This window comes from Erinaceus europaeus, chromosome 2, assembly GCF_950295315.1.
Source record: "Erinaceus europaeus chromosome 2, mEriEur2.1, whole genome shotgun sequence".
Classification (NCBI taxonomy): Eukaryota; Metazoa; Chordata; class Mammalia; order Eulipotyphla; family Erinaceidae; genus Erinaceus; species Erinaceus europaeus.
The window spans coordinates 41,673,191-41,699,134 of record NC_080163.1 but is presented as its reverse complement, the minus strand read 5'-3'; the positions used below and the strand labels follow the sequence as shown (position 1 = coordinate 41,699,134).

Below are 25,944 nucleotides of genomic sequence, written 5' to 3'. Positions count from 1 at the left end.
CATGTGTTCTATCCTTGAGTATGTGTTATGTGGATTTGAAAAGAAGGTGTATTCCAGTTTTTTGGGGTGGAGGAGTCTGAAAATGTCCAAGAGGTCTAGTCTGTCAATCTCTTCATTCAATTCTCTTGTATCTTTATTGGTTCTCTGCTTTGTTGATCTGTCTAAGTGTGAGAGTGGGGTATTGAAGTCTCCCACTATTATTGTATTACTGTTGATGTATTTTTGAAATTCTTTCAGTAGGTGTTTAATGTATTTAGATGGTCCCTCATTGGGTGCATAGATGTTAATAATTGTTAAGTCTTCTTGGCTGATTGATCCTATAATCACTATGTAATGTCCTTGCCTATCTTTTATTTAATTTAAAATCTATCGTGTCTGAGATGAGAATGGCTGTTCCTGCCCTTTTTTGTGGACCGTTAGCCTGTATGATAGTTTTCCATCCTTTCACTTTAAGTCTGTGTTTATCTTGTTGTGACAGATGGGATTCTTGCAAGCAGCATATGGTTGGGTTATGTTTTCTGATCCATCCCCCCACCCTGTGCCTTTTGATGGGTGAGTTTAAGCCATTGACATTTATTGATATTATGGATTTAATGTATTGTAGTGCCATTGTTCTAAAAAATGATTTGTTTACTCTGATATATTACAAGTATTATAGTGATGTTCTTGTTTATAAGAGGTCTTTTAGTACCTCTTTCAGGGCCGGCTTGGTGATAGTTGCCTCCTTTAACTGTTGTTTGTCTAAGAAGGTTTTGATCCCTCCATCTAGCTTGAATGAAAGTCTAGCAGGATATATTATCCTTGGTTGAAACCCTTTTTCATTCAGGGCTCGATAGATATCTTGCCACTCCCTTCTGGCTTTTAGAGTTTGAGTGGAGAAATCTGCAGAAAGTCTTATGGGTTTTCCCCTGTATGTGACTTTTTGTTTCTCTCTTGCAGCCTTTAGGATCCTTTCTTTATCCTTACTTCTTCTCATTGTGACTATGATGTGTCTTGGTGTTTTCAGGTCTGGGTTGGTTCTGTTTGGTACTCTCTGGGCCTCTTGCACCTTGATATCCTTTCTGTTATTCAGGTCTGGGAAATTTTCTTGTATTATTTCCTCTAGAATGTTTGCTTCCCCTTCCTCTCTTTCTTCCTCTGGCAGGCCAATTATACGAATGTTACTTCTTTTGAGATCATCCCATATGTCTCTGTTGTTGTTTTCAGTGTCTCTCAATCTCTTTTTAAGCTCTTTCACCTCTTTCTTAGTTTTCTCTAACTCATCCTCTGTCTGACTAATTCTGTTTTCTGCTTCTGTTAGTCTGCTTTCCCTTGCCTCAGCTTCTTTCTTCATTACAGCTATTTCAGCTTTCAGTTCTCTAATTGTCTCAAGATAGTCAGTATTTTCCTTGGGGGTCTCAACTGTTGTTTCCCTAATACTGCCATTCCTTTCCTCCAATGTTGTTTTCATTTCTGTGATTAATAAGTTTATTATTGCTTGCATACTTTTCTTATCTATGGTTACTTCTGACTGATTTATGGTTTCTTCTGGGCTCTTGTCTTCATTCATTGGGGTAGCAGTTTCATTTGTTTTTAATCTACCCATTTTTTTTATTTATGTGTTTCTCTCTTTTTTTTTTTAATGCTCTGTTGTTCCTCAGTTGTTGTGTTTTGAGCACAAGTAACACTGTACTAAATACCTTTATGACAATTGCACTCACCAACCTCCGGAATTACAGTAGCAACTGAAGTAAGTATTGAAGGAGTTTAATCGTTACCAGTTAGCCAAAAAATTTCTCCAGTCCGTGAAAAAATAGTAACCAAATCCCAGTGAAGAAAGAGAAAAGAAAGAGAGGATAGCAAGAATAGACAGTTATGCAAATCTACTATCCAGTGTATATTCTAAGGGTAACAAGAGTGTAAAGGGAACTAGAGCAGAGATACACACATAGAGAGTCCACTCTGGGTCAGATTTCTTCCCCAAAGTAATTCACAAATTCAGAAAGGCAAAGAAGAAAGAAGTGTATGACAAGATAAAAAAAAAATAAATAAAAAATAAAAAAAAGAGATAGAGAGAGATAAGAGAGAGAAAAGGGAGAAGATAAGAAGAAGGGTTGTAATTAAAGGGCAGTGCAAGGAACTTCCCAAATGTGTATCAGTGAGTTTAAAACAAACAAACAAACAAACAAAAAAAAACCCTGTTTGGTGGTATGGGGTATCCTGCTAGTAGCTGGTCCCAGGCACTGCTTATGGGGGGGGGGGCGGGAAGGATGTATGCTTGAAAATTAAAAGGAAGAAAAAAGAATTTTTTTCCCCTATTCTAATTCTTAACCCAAATTAAACTGTAATCACTTCTTTGGTGCCCCCCCTTATTGACTGGCCTGCTAAAGGCAGAAAATCCTACCGTTGCCGACGATGCGGTCAGAGCGCTCGCTGTCAGCGACTTCTCAGGCCGCCATCTTCCTCTCCCTCCGCCATAACTATTTTTTTTTTAATTGATGTGTTATTTATTTTTCTGTTCTATTGTTCTTCAGATGTTGTGTTTTGCGTATAAGCCATGCTAAACTAAAGACCTTTATGACAAATGGAGTGACCAACATCAGGAATTACAACAATAGTAACTGAAGCAAGGATTGATGCAGTTAAACCAATACTAGTTAGCCAAACAACACCTCCAGTCCAAGAAAAAAATAGCAACAAATTTCAAAAGAAAAAGAAAGTTTAAGGAAAAAAGGGAAAGTATGAATAGACAATTATGCAAATCTACTGTCTACTATAAATTCTAGGTATAGCAAGAGGAGAAAGGGAAGTAGAGAAGACACTCACACACACACACACACACACACACACACACACACACAGTCCACTCTGAGTCAGATTTCTTCCCTAAAATAATTCACAAGATAGTATTAGTAATTTCAGAAAGCAAAAGCAGGAGGAAGGAAGAAAAAAAAAGAGGAAGAGCACTGAAAGGAAAGAGTATTATTATTATTATTATTATTATTATTAATTACTAGGAGGAGGGAAAACGGAGAGTGGAAGGAAAAGGTACAGAGAAACAAGTTTTTCTCACAATGTTTAGGACACCCAGTCATCTAGCAATGGAAAAAACAACAGTTAATTTTGGGACATGTGCATATAGTAATAGTAATATTAAAATAAAATAGAGTAAAAAACCCCTAATTGTCAGTCTGCAGCTTGGACCACTCTGGATTGGCTGCAGGCAGCCTATGCAAAGACAGCCAATTGTAAGAAGTATCTAAAAAAACAAAATAAACAAACAAATAAAAACCTCCATGTAGTCTTTCCCAGGCAGAGATGAGGTTCTGATTGGTCAGGTATTTTGTCACTCAAATAGAGCTCCAGCCACTTAAAAAAGGAGAAGTTAAAAAAAAAAGGAAAAGGCTTGGAATAACACCCCTGTTGAGCCAGGAATCTTGGTAAAGAAAATAGCTCAGTGGGAAGTCTGCTAGAAGTAGCTGTCCAGCCCCTGGGGGCTGATATTCTGGGGTGGGGTGGAGGGGTGAGCTCAGAAATAATCAATAGTTTCCTTTCTTTGTCTCTCTGACCTCTGTTTACCAGCCCAAGAGTGGGTTATAGGACCCCTCCTTGGTGTCACCCTGACCACCCCTCGTTCATCCTCCTACTGATGGTGCAGTATCCTACCCTGTCCAGAGAATCCCAGACCACCAGCTGCTGCTTTTTGGAGCTTAAGGCAGCTGCTGCTCCTAAGTCTCCATCTTGGTCCCACACTCCTGTTTTTATTTTTATCTATTATTTTCTGGACATATGAAAATCCCTTTGAATCTGGGAATTCTCTTTCTTTCTCTCTCTTTCTTTCTTTCTTTCTTTCTCTCTCTCTCTCTCTCTCTCTCTCTTTCTTTCTCTCTTTCTCTCTTGGTGAAACCAGGGCCTTGCACATGCTCCATTTCACCAGTTTAGACCACTTGTTTATACTGATAGGAAGTGAGAGAGACAGCACAGGACAGCAATGAAGCTTCTTCCATTGTTACGACATCTATATGGAGCCAGGGGCTCAAATCTGAGTTGTGTGCATGGCAGTGCAGACACACACCCTGCATGCTGTGTTTTCTCCCCAGTCCCTTCCTTCCTTCCTTCCTTCCTTCCTTCCTTCCTTCCTTCCTTTCTTTCTTTCTTTCTTTCTTTCTTTCTTTCTTTCTTTCTTTCTTTCTATCTATCTTTCCTTCCTTCCTTCCTTCCTTCCTTCCTTCCTTCCTTCCTAAATGTGGTACCTGAGGAATGATTATATATGTTTGATACTGCTTAACAGTCTAATAGTCCCCTCATCTGTTTTTTTTTTTTTTGAGAGAGAGAAGAGAAAGACATTCAGATAGAGAAGAATAGAAAGAGACATTCAAATGATATAGAGATATCACAGTATTGATGCCTGAGGCTCTGAGATCTCAGCATCCACCTTCAGTACCACCATAAACCAGAGATGAGCAGTGTCCTGGTCTTTTCCTCTCTGTACCTCTCTCATTAAAAAAATAAATAAAATATTGTGGTCCAGGAGGTGGCACAGTGATAAAGTTTTGCACTCTTAAGCATGTGGTCCCCAGTTTGATCCCTGGCAGCGATGTGCCAGAGTGATGACTTGTTCTTTCTCTCTTCTCCTATCTTTCTCATAAATAAATAAAATCTTAATAAAATATTTAAATAAATAAACATACAGGAGTGACAGAAAAAATGCTCCAGAATCCATATATGAATAAAGAGTACCACAACATTTATTGACTTATATAAAAACAAGCTTGCATAAATGAGACATGTGCTGACAGTTTCTCTCAGTAAGATAAAGATGTTAGCTGTTTCTAAAATAAAGTATCATTTCACCATCCCAATCAACATCTCAGCTGGGACTTTCTTCTTTCTTTTTTTGGAGTATGTCAGATTATACTCAAATTCTTAAAGAATAAGGTGGCTGGAATTGCCAAGAAAATGTTGTATAATCAGAGGAGATTTGCATTTTCAGATGTAAAATGTACTATGCTAATTAAGGCCATATTAGTGTAGGAGCATACTGTTGAATAGAATGGAATAATCTAGAAATATAGCATAAAATGATAGTTTACTGCCTGCTATAGGGAAATTCTAAATTAACTACTTAGAAAAAATATGATCACTGCCTCTCTACATACAATATACCACAATAAATTTTAGTTTGACAAAATATGAAAATTCTAGTTGTAAAAATAAATACTAGAAAAATGTGGATATTGATATTTAGGAGAGTCAATAAAAATGACAAATTGCAAGGAGGAAAATGACTGCACAAAATCAACATTCCTAGAAGTCAAGAACATTCCTAAGTAAATAAAATGCTGAGAGAAAATCTTGTAATAATGTAGACAACAAAATTTTATTTAAAAAAATATATATATGTATACACACAAGTAAGAATAATGCTAAAACCCTAGTAGGAAAATTGTCAAAGGATAGATATCAGGCAATTAGCAGAAGAGAAGATAAAAAAGCTAATAAATACATAGTTTTCAAAAAAAAAGACCTATCTTCATATGACAGTCTAGATGTGCACATTAAAACAATCATATTCTCAGAGAACCTTTTAATATCGCAATGTTAAATGTAACATGAACTGAAATTGGAGTATGCTATATATCAAAATTTATAAAGCAAAGAGAAACATTCAGAATGCAAAGCAGTTTCTGAATGTTTAATAATACTTCTGAAGAAGGAAAGAAGGGACACTTTACAGGATTAGCAAGATAGCTCATCTAGGAGTATGCTGCTTTATCAAGTCTTGAACCCTGCCCTTACTGCACTGGGGAAGCTTTAGTGCTGTGGTGACTTCCCTTCTCCTCCCCCTCTCTGTTTCTCTTGTTCCTCTCTAAAAAGTTGCCCTGGAGCAGTGAAGCCCCAGCAATGACAATAACAATAAAAGATAGTTTTCAATTTGGGCTATTCATTAGGTTATTGGTAGAAATGTAGATTGGTGTAAATTTCAGCTAAAGCAATTTAACTGGTCTTATTAGGAACCTTAAAAAGTCATTGATTATTGTCCCAGGAGTTTCTTTCTGAGAATTCCTCCTAAAGAATTAATCAGGGGTTCAGATAAAGGTTTGTAGTTAGAGATGTGAGGCAGTTTATTGATGAGTTTAAATCTTGGAAACAGGTTCTGAGTCTAGAAATAAGCAATTGCTTAAATAACTGTGTCAAGTGTGCTTGATATCATAATTAGTGATTAATTGAAATATAAATTATAAATCTAACATGTTTAAGTTGTGAGGCAAATATAAATATGGATGCTTAGAAAATCCATTGAGTAGGGAGTCGGGCTGTAGCGCAGCGGGCTAAGCGCAGGTGGCGCAAAGCACAAGGACCGCCATAAGGATCCCGGTTCAAACCCCGGCTCCCCACCTGCAGGGGAGTCGCTTCACAGGCGGTGAAGCAGGTCTGCAGGTGTCTATCTTTCTCTCCTCCTCTCTGTCTTCCCCTCCCTCTCTCCATTTCTCTCTGTCCTATCCAACAACAACAATAATAACTACAACAATAAAACAACAAGGGCAACAAAAGGGAATAAATAAATAAAAATAAATATAAAAAAATTAAAAAAAAGAAAATCCATTGAGTGTTAAGCACAGTTACAGATGTTTGGTGAGATTGAATGTCCTTTTTTTATCTGCATGTGTTTTCTTCTTTGGGCATATTATTAGCTGAAAAATTAGAACCTTGTTCTCATGGGCTACATTGAGTTACATAGATTTTTCTTTCCTCTTCTTCTTCTTTTTTTTTTTTTATTAGTCAGGTCCTTGTACATGTGCTATATCACCACTGCTGAGCTATGTTTTCACTCAGACACTGAGAGAGGGCTGGGCCACAACTGCAGAGTTGTCTCTGGTGCCATGGAACTTCCATGCAGTGCTGGCACTCAAACTTGGATTCTGACTCTAACTTGGACATATGCTCTACCTGGTGAGCTTACTAGTAAGTTACTTATTCTGGACTCTTTCACTTAGTATTTAAACAACTAACTCTGATATTTCAGTAAGTATAGAACTTCTCAAGGCTATTCATATTTGACTTAATATCCTTTTGAACATTGAGGAAGGAAATTTTTTCTTAACCACTTAAGTAAGGATTTGTAGCAAGTTCCTGGAATCCTGATCTAGTTTAAATGTGAGACCTGAAGTAAGTAGTAAGTAAGTAAATAGGTGCACTTCCATTTATCCTGAGGATCTGTAGCAGATCATTGGAATGGGGGATGTGTTTTAGGAGTCGAAGTAAATTCTATTTGAAGGACTGAAGATCAATAAAGAAATGTCTCTTTTTTTTCTCCCCACATGACAGTTGAGGGAGAAAGATAGATCATTACTCACTGCCTATTTGAAAGCTGTTCACGAACTGCTTTTAAAAACCAGTGCACAGTTCAGCAACTTTGCCATTTCTTCAGCTGGCCGGTTTCGGTGGATCTATTTAATTAGATTTCAACATGGTATCTGTAGCACCAGTAAATTCAAATAATTAAGCTTCATGATTTCTTGTATGTTATAAATGTCACTAAAATTGCTGTTGCAGAACAGATCATTTCTTCAGTAATTGCAATTTCTGTCATGAATTGTTTCATCACTTATAGTGATTAGAACTTTGAAATAATTTCTTAAAATTGGACTCAATTGAATAATTTCTTGTGTGTGCATGTTGGCTTTCCTTATCAATTTTTCCATTTTTCCCTCTCCTCAATTATTTGTGCTACTTTACATGCATTCAAAATAGAGAAACATGTGGGCAGGTGTCCTTGGAGCTGGGAGTTCAGTTTTGGAGATGCTACTGGAAGCATCTTCTGTTTCAGCTAGGAACACTTCTAAATGCAGCTCCAGTGACATTTCTTCTTTGAATATATTCTCATACTCCAAAGAACTGGCTGAGATCTCTGAGAATGTGGCATTATCTTCACCTCTGGAGAAGTTGTTGCCTTCTACCTGATCTATGGCTATTGGAGGGTATATATCTTCCTTCCTATTTAATTTAGCCTGCCAGAGCCTTGGAACTGAGCAATTTCACTGCTAATGGACATTTGTCGGGCTGCAACGTGGAGGAGAGAGAGAGGAGATCCAGAGCAGAGAGGGAACACAATTCTTTATTTGCACGGGCACCTCAGGGTTGGGTGAGAGCGCAGCAGTTAGGACCACGTGGAGCTAGCCAAAATGGCCACCTCCCACTACGCACCGCACCCTCCTTTCACTGAGGTGAAAAGCGGGCAAGAGAATGAGGGGCAGAAGAAGAAGGGCTTTATAGGGCAAAAACCAGGAGTGATGAGCCGGGACAGGATTGGTTGGGAAAGGTACTCCGAGAATGTCCCAACTCTCAGGGGAACTAGCAATAGCCTGAGGGGGACAACATGGCAGATTTGACAACATGGCAGATGTGATTTCCCAGCTGATACTGACTTTTTTCTATTTTAATTTCAGGCACAGATAAAGAGAAGGAGGGAGAACTAGAGACACCACAGCATTCCTCCATCCACAGAGCTTCCCTTGATGCTATATATGCTGCTACCATGTGGTCCTGGGGGCTCAAGATAGTATTCTTGCACCTGGTAGTGTGTGTGCTCTATTGAATGAGCTATATCTCTGCTCATTTTTGCTTTTTTAGAGGGCAGGCAACCATTTGGCTTGTTTTTGTTCTCCTTGGAAAGTAATTTTGTCTGCTAACTGATAAAGTCAAATACTTTTTAGATACATTAATCCGGCTACATCCACAGGTGGGCAAGTGTTGTAGTCTGAACCCAGCATTTTGGTCAGGCAGCCATACTGAAACTTGTAAATTCATTAAGGTATTGGTGTATTTATTGCTTGTTTCACTTAGCATCATACCTTCAAGGTTTATTCATGTTGTAGCACTCCCTGTAGCAGTTCTATGTAGAATCCCTTCCTTTTTAAGATTGCCTGTGTAAACTAGTTTGTGACTGGGCTAATACAGAAAGTCAGGTCTGTGCCCTCCACCTTACCCTAGGCAACTACTATAGTTTTCCAATTTAAATATAATTTGTGTTGAGTCTGATTGTTTAAGTATGTGTGTTCAGTTCTCTAAATCCCACATATGAGTGAAACCATCCTGTGTTTTTCCTTTACCTCTTTGCTTATTTCACTAGGCATATGTTCTTGACTTCCATCCATTTTATTCCAAAGGATGTAAAATTATTTATTATTATTATTACTACTGAGTACTACCCCATTGAGTATATGTCCCATAACATTTTTATCCAGTCATCTGTTGAGAGACATTATAGTTACTTTCAAATGTTTGCTGTTGTGGATAATGTGGCTATGAACAAGGAGGTACATATATCACTTTGAATTAGTGATAATATCTCTTTTGAATAAATGTCTAGGAATGGAATTGCTGGATTGTAAGGTATTATCATCTGTATTTGCTTAAGCATTCTCCATACTGTTCTCCATAATGGTTGTACCATTTTGCATTCCCACCAGTAGTGTATTAAGAGTTCTTTCTCTCTCCATTCTTGCCAATATTTATCCTCTCCTGTTTTGTTGATGAAGGCCAGCCATTCTTACAGGCGTGAGGTAATAATTCAATGTGGTTTTAATTTGCATTTCTCTGGTGATGAGTGAAATAAAGCATTTCTTCATATGTCTGTGGGCCATGCATATCTCTTCTTTGGAGAACTGTCTGTGTATATCTGCTGTCCACTTTTTTACTGGGTTGTTCTTTTTATTTTTGTTGAGTTGTATGAGTTCTTTATATATGTTTGATATCAACCACTTGTCTGAAGTATGATATCCGAATATGTCCTCCCACTTTCTGGGTTTCCTGTTTGTCTTATAGGGTTTTATTTTGATGTATGGAAGCTTGTTAATTTTATGTAGTCCCATTTGTTCAATCTTATTTTTGATCCCCTTGCCCATGGGGTGAAGTCTCCAAATAAAGTCTCTTTAGTATTAATGTCATGAAATGTTTCACCAATATGTTCTTCTTTGTATGTTGTACTTTCAGGTCTGATATCCAGATCTTTGGTCCATTTTGAGTTAATTTTGTGGTATTGTGTTAATTGGTGGTCTTGTTTCATTTTTCTACATGTGGCTGTCCAATTCTGCCAACACGATTTGTTAAAGAGACTTTCTTTTCCCCAATGGGAAAGTTTGGCCCCTTTTTTATTTATGAGGTATCTGTACATGTATAGATTGAGTTCTGGACTCTCTATCCTATCCCATTGCTCTATATTCCAATGGTCTATATGACCATTTTTGTTCCAATTTCACACTGTTTTGATTACTACTGCTTTGTAGTATAACCTGAAGTCGAGTATTGTGATACCTTCATTTATCTTAGGAGTGCTTTTGTTATTCATGTTTTTTTAAAGTTCCACACGAATTTTTTAATAATCTATTCAATTTCTTTTAGGGATTGCATTGGATCTATAGATTGCTTTTGGCAGAATTGGCATTTTAATGATATTTATTTTCCCCATCCATGAACAGGGGATGTTCTTACATTTCACAGATCAAGACCTTCTGGCTTTGTAGCTATCTAAAAATACAGAGGTTCAGATACCATTAAATGTGTTCAAAGCATAGTGAAATCAAGTACATTAATATGGACACTAATGGATTATCATAGAAAACATCCCAACCCAATAACTCAGTTATAATTAAATATTTTAAACTCTTTCTAAGACTATAAGAAACACCTTGCATTCTCTTTAAGATTCTTATTTCTCCTAGTCCTAATACCTCTAGGACTATGCCCATTCTTCTTGATATTTCTTCTCTGTGATTCCTTACTGCCATACCACCTCTGTCGGCTTTAACTAAATCAATACTGGTGCTGCCACTCTGCATTATGCTGCTATTGAATTATACTACTGTAGACTGTAACCAGAGATACAGAAACTCAGGTCTGTCTGGGTGAAAAGCTATGAGTCTGTAATCCCCTCAGCTATGTACTCTAAGGATGCTTGACTATAACTAACAGAAATTCTCTCCTGGCTTAAGCAACTAGGGCTGTAAAAGATTTTATTATTACTTTTAATTTTATTAGAGACTTAATATTGATTTACAAAACTGTGAGATGACAGGGGTATAATTCTATATCATTCCTACCACCGGACTTCTGTGTCCCATTCCCTTCATTGAAAACTGTAATAGTTCTTCCAAGATCACAGAAATGGGTTGAGTATTATTTTTTATAACTATATTTATACAAGTTTGCAATTTTTTCTATGGTCCTGCCTTTTCTTCCTTTCTAAGTCACACCTATACCTATTAAGACATATGAATGTCCTTCTTTTTTCCTCTTCTGTCTTTGAGTCCTGATGGAATTGGAGTTCAGAGCCCTCTTTTCATCTTCCCCTAACATTTCTCTCCCTCTAGGAATATGAAGCAAAATTATTTATGGGGTTCAGAAGGTAGAAGTTCTGGCTTCTGTAATTGCTTTTCCTCTGGACATGGGCATTTGCAGGTTGATCCATACCCCAGCCTGTTTCTATCTTTCCCTAGTAGAGTAGGGCTCTTGAGAGGTGAGGTTCTAGGACACATTGACAGAGGTCACTTGCCCAGGGACATCATCATGGTTTCATAATAGCACCTGCAACTTGGTGGCTGAAAGGCAGTAAGATATAAAGCAGAACAAAATGATTAATGAACAGGAAACAAAAGGTAGAAATAGAACAGATGAGAAACAGGGATTTTAGGGTGGGAAAAAGCTAGGAAGTCTATTTTTTATGTGTTCCGAGAAGCCCATGACTTTAGTAGTTTTTACCTGAGCCTGATAACTAAGATGGAAGTGTTATTGTCTGGAAAGATGGTTTCAGAGTTGAAAATAGTGCTAGAAAGCTGCATTAGGGCACAGAGTAGCTCCCAGACTTAGAGAAAAATATGCAAATAAAATTAACTGTTTACCTCATCAACCTGACCCTGGGCCCATATATATTTGTATTTAGCTCAGAATCCTGTGTAACTTCTGAGTCTCTGTGAGTCTGAGCTCACAGTCCATGGTCACAGCAGGGGACATTCTAGGTGCACATTCAGGACCAGTCTTCCTTGAGTGCCACGGTAGGATGACCCAGCTTCCCTCAAAAAGTGAGGCAGTCCCTACTACTACTTTAGTGCTACTTTGTAGTGAGGGCAAGTTCCTGGAGAGGCCCACATGATGATGTTCCTGATGGAAGTGACTGATGGTGGAGAGATTGATCTAATAGAGATTTAGGACCAAGGCTAGTTTTTAATATTCAGTAGTCTAAAGTGATGTAGCTGCTGTCACGGTTTTAGTGGACCACCAGTATGAACAGTAACACCTGTGACATTCTGAGCCTCTCTGTTCTGACTTGCATGCTGTCTCCTGTTTGTGGGACAGCTGTTAAGGCTCGTAGTACCACAGTCATCTGTCAGGATTAGGTACAAACCCTGCATCTGCATACAGATCTTTGATCTCTGTGGCTTAAGTTTTATTTTCCCCTTTGGATATGGATGGATTATCTTTTAGGGTTAGGAGATTTAAGGATGAAGAGTCTTCAAATTAGATGTACTGAGTATTGGAAACTTACTGAGTACTGAGAAAATTAAATTCCTGAGTTATAGTGAAATGACCTTTCATACTATATACTGGGGATTATGCTGGATATCAGTATATAGCAGAAGATAAACTGAGCTAATTCCTGCCTTCATGGAGTTTATATTCTAGCAGAGGAGACATTTATAAAATAACTACCTAATAAGTATTTAGTTACAGTTGTAAAAAAATGTTACAAAAGAAAATTACAATGTAATAGATCATAGATACTTTATATACATATTCCCTGTCCCCAGCTTGTTTCTGCTTCACAATATTGACATTTAAAATGATTAGTCTGACAATACCTCCTCTTTTCTGCCTGCTTGCTCAAGTATAAGAATACCTTCCTGTAACCCAACAAATGCATTATCCTCTGCCATAGTGTCCAGATTCATCACTCTACATGCTCATCCCCACCGAGGCCTGTTATTCTCCTCCTCTACGACACCTCTCTGGTGGCCAATGGAGTGTTGGGTGTGGGGTGGTCAAGGCAGGCCTTCCAGAGCTTGCCCCACATAAGGAGATCAAATATGGGGGTGTAGTCAGTTGTTTAGTCCCTGAGCATGGTAATATGATTGCTCAACTGGTCATGTCACTGCCCGGGCCTGGTATTTCCATTTTTATTTCAGGGATGTGCATACAACTAATTTTCCAATAGGGTTGTACCACCATCACAATACTATAACAGAGTCCCTTTATCTCCATGTCTCCAGCACCTGTCATTTCCTATTGTTACAGAAACATATCTGCAGAAAAGCTCTGAGTGTTACAGCTCCAAGTGTTTCAGCTCCAGGCTGCAGCAGATCTAAAAAATGAGTTTGAGGCCATGACCATGTGGAGGGCAGGTAGATACATTCTGAGGTGTCTAGCAGAATCCTGCCACACTAGACCCCCTACCTGATTTAGAAAGCTGCTTTATATACCATTCAAGCTGGGAGCCACGTGCATTTGATTGGTTACAAGGTGGTACATCTGATTGGTTACAAGGTGATTAATTTGATTGGTTACAAGGTGCACCAATCAGGTGTGTTCAAGGGTAACGTGTGAATGGATTGGTCACATTGTGAATCATCAAGGTACATATAAGACAAAGGATGAGGCAGATTAATTACATTCTACACCTGAATCCGGGCTGCCAGAGATGCAAGTGAATACAAAATGAAACATACAGTTTGGTTGGCTACATTGTGCGAAACAAAATGATTTAACCCGATTGGTTACATTTCTAGTCCCCTAGGTTTGCAGAAGTGCAGGAACAGCAGACACACCTGTGCAATTGGGGAACATTTTATTTCACTCTTTTGTTGATGCAGACCATTCTCATAGGCATGAGGCACTCATTCACTCACATGTTTATCTATTTGTTTATCATTTATTTTTATTGCCACCAGGATTATTGTTGGGGCTTTATGCTGGCACTACAAATCTACCAAGGCAGCAGGTGTTATTTCCTTTCTATTTTATCTGATCGAGGGGAGAAAAATCAAGAGGGGAGGAGAAAATAGAGTAGGAGAAAAACACTTGAAGACATGCTTCACCACTCCTGAAGCTTCCTGCCTGCAGGTGGGGAGCAGGGACCTGAACTGGGAACCTTGGACGTGAGTGTGCTCAATCAGGTCCACCATTGCCCATCCCCCCACTTCTTACAAGCATTCCAACTTCTCCTTGCTCTGTTATTGACATTAGTTCCATAGTCCTACATAGATTTGAAATGGATTGGGAAATATTCTGGACTTGGCAACTGCTTCCTAGAAAATCCTCTGGTTTGTGGAATAGAGCATGACTCTTTGGACTTGTGTTTTGTTAACACAACAATCATATAATTCACTTTTTTTTAAACCTTGGTAGACCATAAAGACTGTATCTTTAGAAGAGATACCAGTCTTCTCAAGATGCCACTTCAGCAAAGTACTATAAGAAGTGGGGTGGGGGCAGGCTGGGAAAGCTTATTTGTAAATTTAGGTACTTATACCCAAGGATTCCTATAAATAGCTCAATGGCATTCTGGATGCTGGGAGTCTTATATTTGTTGGGGAAAATGCTGGATAAAGGCTTGTATGTTGATAAATCTTTGGGTTGCATGTTGTTGGGAAGTCCACTCAAATTCTTTAAGTAGAACCACCCTTGGAATGTAGGTGAGAACCTCATTAGGGTGCCATTGTTAGAAATACCCCTTGAAAAGACGTCATTGTTTGGGTCATTATTCTGTACTCAGAAGGCAACCCTCTGATCCTGATTAGCTTGACAGTCACCTGGGAGTCTCCTCTCACTGTGAAGGCACCTTCTTGGGTGAGTGACTGGCTCTTGATCATACATATACCTATTATATATGAATACACAGGTAGACATTCTGAGTTATAAATCAGTCTATTCATTCAAATGATTGAGTTCCTGCTTATGTTCATCTCTACTGCAAAGCTGAAGGCCAGCAACTGCCTCAGGTCAATTTTTGAAGCTCCGCCAGCAAGGGCTTTTATTTCTTTTGCAGCTGTCAGTTGACATCCAGAGAGTATGGCATGTCTGAGTTAAAGTTCCTGAAAGGCTGTGCATCGGGTGTCCAGAATTCTCATTACTTCCTTCTGCATTTGAGAGTGAGTAGTAAATAATCTGTTACTGAATGGATTGCAGTTGGTCTGTGAAAAGGTTATGCCATGGTTTATCTAGATTAAAAGCAATAGCAAAATAGGACTAACAGCTAACATTTATTTCTCATTCACTGAGCTGTACAGTACTTTATAAACTAGGTACTAACATCATCTCTGTGGATGTAGAAACAATGGTAATTCTTTGGAGGTGATTATATGACTGAACCAGGGTTAGAGTTGGTGTTGGATCTGGCCAGTGGCTTCTGCATAGATACTAGAAGAGAAGTAGTTGATGGGAGAGTAAGACCATGTCAGGAACTAAAGTTTCTTATGCACATGAGTTTTGCCCATATTCTGTTTTTTCTGGCAGCCCCCCATCTCCTGAAACAATATAGAATAGAGTTCATCTACCCTAAAAGTTTTTGAGCACTTGGGGGAGCTTAACTTGAAACAGCTATTGCAGGAAGGAAATATCTCAGAATTGCCTTTCTCAAATCTTAAACAATTATGTGAATTTACTTTCTATTTCATAGTATAGCATGACTCTTCTCCTTTCTAATTTCCATGTGAGTTTGATGCTGCAGAAAATCACCTCACATTATTCTGTAGTTTGCTGTACTCCCTGGTAGAATGTAGGGCGCTGCCAGGGGTTAGCAGCTCCAAGCTTGAGAAGCTTTGATGTGTGGTTTGCTCAGCTAGATGTGCCATCAGCCTTCAGGAGTTGGGTGGGAGCATGGATGTCTGGGCAGACCTCAGGGCTCTGTAGTCCTCTGTTGTCTTGTGATCCATCCATATTATTAAGTTGCTGCTTGCTTTGGATAGAGCAGTCATATTTCTCTCTGTCCTTTCCTTCCTTCCTACTTTCCTTCCTTCTTCCCTCTCACCTTCCCTCACTCATTCCCTCCCTACCCCCCTCATTTTCCTTCTAGAGATGAATTTGGCAGAGACATTTCAGGCCATCATTTGCAGGGCTGGTTGGGAGGGACTTGCTCATGGTTTGGCACAGATGGAAAGAAAATGTGTGAGCAATAGATGTTATTCAGTGGGATAGATGTGGGTTGAATATTTCTTCCATGGCATCAGCCTCTTGCTATAACAATGGCTAGATGGGACTCTGGAAAATAAACAACCAGGGCAAATCAATAAGGACATTAGTAATAAATGTGTCTTCACTAAGCAAACCATCCGTTGTACTAAGCCCAGACTAAATGTTAGTTTAAAATGTGAGCCTTGTGAAAACATTGTAGAAATAGTGGGTAGATATGAGAGGTAGTCTGGCATCTTTATATCTAAAAGTGTGATCTTTCTTATTTATGAATGTAGACAGATCCTTTGATAAACCTTTAGAATAGAAAACCCATATCAATACCAGGGAAAACTGCTGTCTAAAAGTCAGTTTTGTGGTGGACTAGTTTGCATGGAAAACTGTGTACTTATTTTAGCTGTATTATTTCAGTATTAACAAAAGCATGTTTAATTTTTTTCCTCTAGGGTTATTGCTGGGGCTCAGTGACTGCACAAAAGTTCTGCTACTCCCAATAGTATTTTTTTAATTTTTAAAATTTATTTTGATTAGAGACAGAAATTTAGTACGTGTGTGCATGCGTGCACACGTGCGTGCGTGCATGCGTGCGTGTGTGTGTGGTCAGGGAAACACCTGCAATACTGCTTCGCCACTCCTAAAGCTTACCCCTGCAGGTAGGGACTGACTGGGGGCTAAAACCCTGGTGCTTGAACACTATAAAGTGTGTGTTCAACCAGTTGCACCACTACCAGGGCCCTATTACTTCTTTTTTTCCTTTCCCCCCTTCTTATAGAGAGAGGAAGAAATAGGGAGACAGGAGGATAGAGAGGACTAAAGAGAAATACCTGCAACATTTTGCCACTGCTTGTGATGCTCCCCCCTCCCAAACACACAGGTGGGTATTGAGGACTTGGATGGGAGTGTCCTTGTGCATGGCAGTATCTGTGCTCTACCCGCTCTGCCACTGCCTGACCCTGACATAAGTAATTTTACATTCTCTGATCCTATGTGCAGACCACCATAATTAAGATTTAGAGTGTATCTATGATTACACATTTCTTCTGATCCTTTGTAGTCAACTCTCTAACCTCAGATTTATTTTATGTCACTATAGATGTACTGTTGCATAAATGACATCAAAAAGTAGATTTTTGGTGTCTGGCTTCTTGCACTCAATAAACCTTTTAAAATTGACCCTTGCTATCATATGTATTAGTAATTTATTACTTTTATGGATGCAAGAAAATATACATGTAATAGAGATAAATACACATGCGTATATGTATATTTCTTTGTATGTGATAAAATGCTTTAGTACAGACTCTAGAAGGAAATAGCAGAACTTCAAAATGAGGTGATAACCAGTAAGGAAATAGGCAAGAGATTTGAAGAAAGTCACAATAGTTCTGCCATATTTCAAACTACCAGCCATCAGAGAAATGTAAATCAAAGCCGTAATAATGTAATATTGGTTGTCAGGCAAGTCATGACATATTTTATTGCATAGAAAAACAGAAAAATATGTCATGACTTTTTCAACAACCCAAGATTTAACATCTACTATACTGACTTTTAAAAGACAGTATTCAGTTTGGGTGAGGAAGGGAAGTGTAATGGATTGCTGCCAAGTGTGTAAAAATTATCATCACTTTGGAAAAATGGCATTCTGATATTATTTTGGAGAGGTGGCTGAATTTTCAGCTTATTGCAGGTTACTTCTTTTACTGTGTTTTTTATTCTATTCCCCCAATATTATAGTACTTTAGGGAAAGTAACGGATTTTCTCAAGTCCTATATATTGTTACTTTTGTGTAGGACTATGCAAAGCTATAATTCTGCTCTTATGCTTAAATCAAAAGAAGCAGTACTATGCAAGCTAGAGTACAAAGGTAAAATATATGTTCAACAGGATAACTACTAAGTGATTATTGACAGTGTTGATTCTAATAGTTCACATAGTTACCATTTTCAGAACTCTTTGTAACTTTGTGTTGACCCATACTATTTCCATGTGGCTTAGATTTCCTTCTGCCTCAGATAATACGTTTACTGTTGATTGTAGTTCACCTTTTGTCTGCAAGTCTTAGGATCAACTTCATTTTTTATAGACATGTTTAGTCTAGTCTAGTATAGAATTCTAAGTTAGTAGGAAGATAGCTTAGTGGCTATGCCAAAAGACTTGAAGTGACAAAGATTCCAGGGTCAATCCCTAGCACTACCAGAAGCCAGAGTTTAGCAGTGGACAAAAAAACAAATATACAAACAAATAAATAAATTAAAAGATAAAAGGAAGAAAGGAAGGGAAGAATGGAAGAAGGGAATAAGGGAAGAAGTTCTAGGCTAAATATTTTTCCTTTCAGTTCTATAAAGATGTTGCATTTGTCTTCTTGTTCCTTTGTCTTCTTGTTTGCATGTTTCCATCAAGAAATTTGTTCTTTAACTTCTTCTTCCTTCCTCTAACGTATTTTCTTCCTCCTAGTTTCTTCTTCTGAGAGTCTCAGTACCAGTGGTTGTAAGAAATTGATTATAATATGCTTTCAGATAATTTTCTGGATATTTCTTGTGTTCAGGTTTGTTGTGGTTCTTGGATTGGTAGGTTTATAAATTCTATCTGCTTAGTTTTCTGAAAAGTAATGAGATGACCTGAGATTTTAGACTGTTTATGTGATTGTTCAGAGTTGTCAAGGTAACAGTTAAGTGTGCTAGCTAACATATTTTCTTTCAGTTGAATTAGGAGCAAAGTAAATGTATGTGGTTCAACAATATTTTTCATTTTTCTATAAACAAGGTGAACTTATTGTCAAACTCTAGGTTAAATAGATGAGAACAATTATTTAAATTTTGATTCCTTTGGACAGTTGACGAGTTACAAATGTCCCACTTTTGACTAGTTCTGGCTGTGTGCTCATTGGGATGTGGTGAAAGAAATTATATGGTGCAAGGAGTGATTACCCTGTTTGGGATTCTAGAAAGTTCTTTACTATGTAGGGAGAAGACAAGATTGAACTGTCACTGTGAATCCATCCTGGAGGACCCTCCCTGCTACTTTTGGTGCATGTCTCTCTACCCTGGGCCTATGGAGTTCCCAGTTTCCCCTTCTGCTAGGAGCCTTTAGTGGCCATGTACACACAGAGGTTGGAGTTCTTATTTCTCACATGCCGCCTTTAAGAAGTTACCGATTGCCAGTAATACTTGTTCAACTCAGGACTATCTGTGTACTTATAATAGAAAAGAACTGCTTCTCATGTTGGGAATTTCAAAACCTTTGGAGTCTTCTCTATAAACCTCACCTTTGCCTCTTACCCAGAAATTCATTATAAATATCTATTTATACATTAGTTTATACATTATCTATTATATATTAGTTCTATAGTACCATTTTTCTTAATCTATTCAAATCGAATACTCTCCCCAGTGGCTCATATGATCTTTAATTGCAAATTCCCCAATCTGACTACTTTCCTGGTTTTAACTGAATGTGGATCATTTGTGGATTCGGATCAAATTCAGAAGCAAGGAGGTCTGTAGTATGACAGGCTTTGGTTAGTAAAGCAACATCACATGGGGAACAGGTGTAGCATCCTGTTAGTATGAGGGACAAATATTAGGAATCATTGATGACCCTACTTAGCAACATAACATGCAGTATTGGAGCTCTGGACCTTAGGATTTAAAATATGAATTCTTGGAAAATGCATTCTACTTCTCAGGAACACAGAGCACTTACTGAAGAAATTACTGAAAATGTAAGTCTCTGTTGTTTCCTTCTCCCAGTGATGTAATTGATAGCTAGACACATGGTCACATCCCAATTTAATAAAATTCCTCTAGCAATAAATCATGACCAGAAGGAGATTTTCAGTGTTTTGCCATGAGCAAGAGAATGCCTTCCATTTAATATAGTGAAATGTAAACAGAACAAGCATTCTGTTTCTGTGGGTTTAAAAATCATTAATAAAGATGTCTGTGCTCTCGAAGGGTAGGGTGGTAGGCAGTCATGTTTTTATTATTTTACTGAATAAGTGAAGTTACCCAGCACATCAATTAGCAAATACATTCTCTCCCAGCAGCGCATGTTGACATTTTCCTACAGATGGCTCAGCAGAAGGCAACACAAGAAAGGTGGGTAGTGACAAAGGACAGGCATGTTTGGTCACTATCTTTCATTACCAGAGACTTCAGCCAGATCACCCCTGCCACCAGGCCAGTGAGCTGGCTGAGAGGGCAAGATCTGAGATTGCAGATACTACTCTTCAAGGGTGAGAGGTAGGGGTAGAAGGAGGCAAACTCTGCCTGATCCCTTAGATTTTCATTTCCCTTTCTTCTATATTAAATTTATTCTTACTGTGATGAGAACAAAGCATTTTCTGTATTCTCCTTCCACATGGAACTATTTCTCAGTCATTACTGTCTATGGATAGTCTTTTCTTGAGCCAGAAATTGGGCATAGGCTATCTCACTTGGCTTCAGACAAATTAGCAGTGAGATCTGGGAAGGATGGAGAAGAGCAGAGAAGGGTGAGCTCTGTGAAAATGTGTGGGTGCAGAGACGAGTAAGTTTTTGTCAATCATATATGTGCTTGACCTTGTGATGGAGACAAGGAGAGGCTCACTGTGAGCTGTCTGGTATCTCAGGGTTGTGAAGATCAGGGAGTCATTCAAGCCCTGGAACTGACATCTGTCTGGAAGCAGCAGATTTACAGGGAGGGCTGTGAAGTCTGGGTGTGGCATAGCTCCTTTGAAGATTGTGGTTTCAGAGAAGCCAAGAGTATGAGTCAGAGCTCAGTTGGAGGGTGAGGGTCTATGTTCAAGTAGATGGGTGTCCATCCCCTAACAGGGGCTCAGTGGGTATGTTAGATCAAACCAACAGGAAGACTTACTGCTGCCACCTAGGTAAGTATCACTCCCACAAGCTCACCTGATTATCCATTAATTTCACCTTATTCAAAAGAGTCAGTAGAAAAACATCACCTTTTAAATATGGACAATTTAACAGACACCACAAATTGTGGTGCATATATACCTTTTGATTTTTTTGTCTTTTTGGTATTATCTTCATTTATCTATTGGATAGAGACAGACAGAAATTGAGAGGAAATGGGGAGGGAGGGAGGGAGGGTGGGAGAGAGAGAGAGAGACAGATTGAGAAAGAGAGACCTGCAGCACTGCTTCACTACTCACAAAGCATTTCACCTACAGGTGGGGAATGAGGGCTTGAATCTGTTCCTTGCACACTGTAATGTGTGTTCAACCAGGTGTGTCACCACCCAGCCTCTTTTCTAATGTATGGCATGTAAAGATCTTTTCCCATTCTGTGAAGAGTCTCTTTGTTTGGATAGTGGTTTCTTTTGCTGTGCAGAAGCTTTTTAATTTGATGTAGTCCCATAGGTTTATTCTTGCCTTAGTCTTCTTCATAATTGTATTTATTTAACTGAAGATGTCTTTAAAATTTATACAGAAAAGAGTTCTGCCAATATTTTTCTCTAAGTATTTTATAGTTTCTGGTCTAGCATCCAAGTTCTTGATCCATTTGGAATTCACTTTTGTGTTTGGTGAAATATAGTGGTTCAGTTTCATTCTTCTGCATGTTTCAACCTATATTTTCCAACACCATTTGTTGAAGAGACTCCCCTTTCCACATTTAATAGTCTGGGCATCTTTATCAAAGATTAGATGTCCATACCTATGGGGGCTTACTTATGGGCTATCAATTTTATTCCACTGGTCAGTGTGTCTATTCATGTCCCAGTACCAAGCATTTTTTATTACAGTGACTGTATAATACAATTTGAGATCTGGGAGTGTGATGCCTCCAGTTCTATTCTTTCTTCTCAAGATTGTTTTGGCAATTCTAGGTCTTTTCTGGTTCCAGAAAAATATTTGTAGCATTTGTTCTATTCTCCTAAAAAATGTAGTTGGGATCCTGATAGGGATAGCATTAAATTTGTATATGCCTCTGGATAGTATATTCATTTTGATGATGTTAATTCTTCCCACCCATGAACATGGAATAGCTTTTCACTTCTTTGTGTCTTTTTCTGTTTCCTTCAATAGTGACTCATAATTTTCAGTATACAAGCATTTCTTTCCTGTAGGCTATGAGAACCTGAGGGATTTTTAAGTGTAAATAGGCTTTTTAGCTGAATCACACACTCCTGACCAAGAGATAAATCAGGGTGGGGAAGAGATAGCACAGTGGTTATGCAAAAAGACTCCCAAACCCCAAGGGTCCAAATTCCTGGGCTCAATTCAGCTGCTCTTCCAGCAGCCAGATCTGAGCTGGGAAGCACTACTTGGCCCTGTGAGTTTCCAAACAAATCTCGTTTATACTCTATGGGTTCTGCGGCAATTATTCACCTTGTCTCCCAATTCATCAGGAAGACAGTGTGTCAAGGCTCACACTATACAGTCCCACCTCTAGACCACCAGGGTGTAGAACTTTTCCTGAGCTTCTTGGCCAGTTCTATCCCCCCATGTCAGCATGGGGCCTCCTGGCTGCTGCTCCAGTCTCTGAGGGGCAGTAGCAATGGAGATTCACAGTTGCATTTGGTGAGCCTTAGGGGAGTCCTCTTCTCCCCTCAGCAGACTTTTTGTTGGTAAGACAGACTGAAGGTGGCTCCTCAATTGGCAAGCTGCCAGACTGTGACCAACTGCTCAGGAGTAGATATGTACTTTAGCCCCAGGAGTCTCTCCTTAGGTTCCTCTCTGTCCACAAGCCACACATATTTGCACTCACCAGTGATTTGATGGGTTCCCAAAGTAGTTCTAGTCCTGTCTTGTTGAGGTCCCAGGTGTTCTCCTTTGGTATTCCTAGTTGACCAGGGAGAGAGCCCCTGCTTGCTTTTGAGAGTCCATCTTTAGAATGCAGTTGATCTTGGGGGAAAAATAATCCTTTGGATGATTTCAGAATGCTTTCACAGGTGCTATAATCAGAAGAGCTGAAAGAGGAGAGCAGCATTTTTTGTTCATTTATTTTGTTTGTTTGTTTGTTTGTTTGTCTGTTTGGGAAGCATCTTTCCTATCAAGTTATCTCCTCCAAGTCACCTTTTCCAGACTTGTCTGCTGAAGAGTGGAAGTCCAGCTAGTATTTCTGTTCTGGTCTGACGTCTTCTGCAGGGCTACCAGATGTTCAGTTGGTGCAGGGCACCAAGCTGTCAGAAACTAAATGATAGCATCCAGTCACACTGGCCAATTATCAGGAAAATCCTGAGGCATCCAGGGCCTTGAGGATGCAAAACTGTACTCTGTTGAAGTAGCAGTTTCATCTGAGCTGAGAGGAGCTCCTTGGGCCTGGAAAATGACTATGTGGTGATAGCAGCAATACACTGAGGTCTCGTGGCACTGGGCTCGCTCACTTCATCTTCGTGGCATGTGGTTGTTTGCTTCACCTATTTGCTGGTGGGATGGGCTATTTATCATGGAATCATCTGAAGTCCAGAGGCTGCCTCATATTGTCCTCTTTTCCCTGTCCCTCTTTCTCTTTGATGACTGTGTTGTCTGCTCAGTTATTTTCCATACTGTGTGGCTAAGCTGGAGTGAGCAATGGGGAATCATAACCCCAACCTTATTTTTATATTATTATTTAATTATGATCTACAAGTCCATTGGATAAGAGGGGTACAGTTCCATACAATTTCCACCACCAGATTTCCGCATCCAATCTCCTCCATTGGAAGCTTTTCTATTCTTTATCCTTCTGGGAGTATGGACCCAGGATCAGTATGGGGTGTGCCTGTACTCTGGGTGGTGGCCTATAGAGAGCCAGAGTGGCTCAGTTCCCTTCTGCTCAAAGCTTGTTGTGGTCTTGGGGCACTAGAGACTATGTCTACATTATCCAGCCTACCCAAGGCTGTGTGGCTCTGTCTCTGTTGAATACTTGTTGACTCCATTAAAATGCAGATGCATTTTTGTGAGCTGTTTTCCAGTGGGCACAAAATGGAATTTGTGTGGACCAACGAATGTAGCAATAGAACGTGACAGTACTGATCCCTGCAGCCTCAGATCAAAAGGCAGCTTCCTTTAACTACTCCCTGCATCCCCCAAAGCTGGTTTTTCCTACCATCTTGATCAATTCTTAAAATTAATTATCTTCAGGAACAAGTACTGTGAGACCATGGAAGAGATCTTTTTAAAGTCCCACAAGCACTGCGGTGGAGCTCCGAGATAAGGGCTAACCCATCAGCAGGAAGATGTTATAATAAAGCAGCAGAGCCTCTTGATTTAGTGTCTGTGAACACCAATGCTCAGGAGCACTACGATAAGGGTAATATAATAGGAAGACTCATGAAGGTAATAAGGTATTGGTGAGATGATCTGAGATAGGCTAGAACTGAGGGAGAACTGAAGTTACCCTCCTGAGGAGGCAGAAGAGACTAGACCAGCTCTGTCACCACATGGACACCTTCTAGTGAGGTTCTCTTGCCACATTTTCTTTCACACACAGGGCATCTCCCTGACTTACACAGCACATATAAGTGGCCTAAATAGGTGTGGTGCTGGGCCTTGTGGGAACCTAACCATTGAGGAAGGAAGGAGTAACTAAAACCTTCTGATTTTTATAGTTAAGGACATCATATATCAGAGAGGCTAGGAAACATGATAAAAGCCATCCACCTAGAAATTGGTAGAGTTGAGAAATCCCCCATGTGTTTTATACCATAATTAATGTTCTTCTTTCCTTGACATTGTGACCCACTGTTCAGGGACATCAGTCCTTAGTGGAGATTGTACTTTACCATGATCTGAGGTCAGAGAATGTGGAAGCTTCAAGTGACCTTAAAAAGCATGCAGTCCAAAAAATAAAGCAAGTGGGGTCCAGAGGGGATAAGTATCTTTCTTACACATTAGCTACAGCTGTAAGTATAAAGCCAATTTTTTTCCTTGCCTTTTTCTCTTCTTTGTCTTTTTTTTTTTTTTTTTTTGATGGGTTGCTTAGAATAAAAGACACAGTCTTTATCATTAAAGGAGGTCTGGAGAGATATGCCTCAAGGTCAAGAATACTTAAGCGCTATTGCTTTCTACAGGTGGATAATGACAGTCACAGCAAAGGGGCGTGTGTGTGTGTGTGTGTGTGTGTGTGCATTCTTTTCTCTCTCTCATCTTTGCTGTCTGTGGCCTTGTGAGAGGGAGCCCGATATCTAGCTGTGTGTCTCAGTCTGCATCTCCTCTAGACCACACCATCATGCAGAAGGATAAGTAGGAACTCAATGCTCAACATTCTAATATCTGCTGAATTCTGGGGACTTAGAACTGAGTGACACAAGCTTAGATTTTTGTCCATTCCTGACAGATGGTATGGAGTGACCAACAGCAACAAACTAGAAAACAAATAAATCATATTTTCAGATAATATAAGAGCCAAGGAGGGGATAATCAGAACAGAGTGAAGTGTTCACCTAGGGAGATGAAACAGCATATGTGTCTCTCTCAGGTGAGAGCTTGGCCTGTGAGAGAGGGAGAAGGGAACTTCCTTGTGTGGTTGGAGCAGAGCAAGTGAGGCTGAGGAATGGGCAGGCAGGCACAGAGCAATGGCAGCAGGGCTGGAAGTGTCAGTCTGAACTCTGGAGAAACCACTGATAATGTCTTTATTTTTTTCTTCATTATTTTATTTATGTAATTATTGGCTAGAGAAAAAGAGAAACTGAGATGGAAGGAGAGATAGAGAGGCAAAGAGAGAGATACCTGTAGCACTACTCCACCACTCCTGAAGCTTTGCTCCTGTAGGTGGAGCCTGGGGGCTTGAACCTAGGTCCTTGCACATGTTTATGTGTGCACTTAACCATGTGCACAAGTGGCCAGTGCCTGA

General features: G+C 39.3%; 1 protein-coding gene across 1 annotated transcript in view; it reads left to right on the top strand.

Annotated features, from left to right (window-relative positions):
• The window catches only part of SPOCK1 (SPARC (osteonectin), cwcv and kazal like domains proteoglycan 1), a 657,613-nt gene that overhangs the window by 96,598 nt on the left and 535,071 nt on the right, over nucleotides 1-25,944 (top strand). The window lies entirely within an intron of this gene.